The 653-nt window shown below is 39.1% G+C and overlaps 1 non-coding gene across 1 annotated transcript; it reads right to left on the reverse strand.

Annotated features, from left to right (window-relative positions):
• On the reverse strand, window positions 1-125 carry LOC139438459 (small nucleolar RNA SNORA31). The gene has a single exon (XR_011648122.1). It is a non-coding gene; the product is annotated as a small nucleolar RNA SNORA31 (small nucleolar RNA).
• Between the last annotated feature and the right edge of the window lie 528 nt (window positions 126-653).

Raw genomic sequence — 653 nt, forward strand, 5'->3', positions numbered from 1 at the left:
TCCTGTGTTCCTGATTCAATCTTTGCTGCCAAAGCCAGACAGAAAGTGCAAGAACCTTTTCTCTTGTGTCTGAGTGGAAACCTTAGCAGCAGACATTAACTGCTTTAGGTCTCACAGAGATACATTTCTGGGAGATTTTTGATTACTGATTCAATCTCTTTACTACTTGGTTTGCTGAAATCTTCTTCCTTGTGAATAGGTAGTTTGCATGTCTCTGAATTTGTCCATTTCATTTAGGTTATCTAATTTGTTGGTGTCCAATTGATTATACTATTCTCTTATACTCTTAGTTTGCCAAAGGCAAATAATATAAAAACCAGAAATGTATTGGCTTTTATAATGGGAATTTCAATAGGGGAAACGTTTTCAGTTCCAAGGCTGCCAACATCTCCAATCAAAGATATCATCAGAGATGATTTCTCACCAAAGCTCAGCTGCTAGCAGAACCAGAGTCCTGTAACATGGCAAGGCAAAATGTTGGGTCTGCTGGTCTTTCTGTACTTTCTCCTTGCCTCTTAGGGGCTTCTTTGTCTTTCCACAGCAGTAGGCAAACCTGGAGTCCTTACTATCACAAGGCAAGTCAAAATGGCAATGCTCCCTTTCTCTGTGTTTTCTTTCTCTGTGTATGCTTTCATTTATATAAGACTTCAGTA

The sequence above is a fragment of the Dasypus novemcinctus genome, chromosome Y, assembly GCF_030445035.2.
Source record: "Dasypus novemcinctus isolate mDasNov1 chromosome Y, mDasNov1.1.hap2, whole genome shotgun sequence".
Taxonomy (NCBI): Eukaryota; Metazoa; Chordata; class Mammalia; order Cingulata; family Dasypodidae; genus Dasypus; species Dasypus novemcinctus.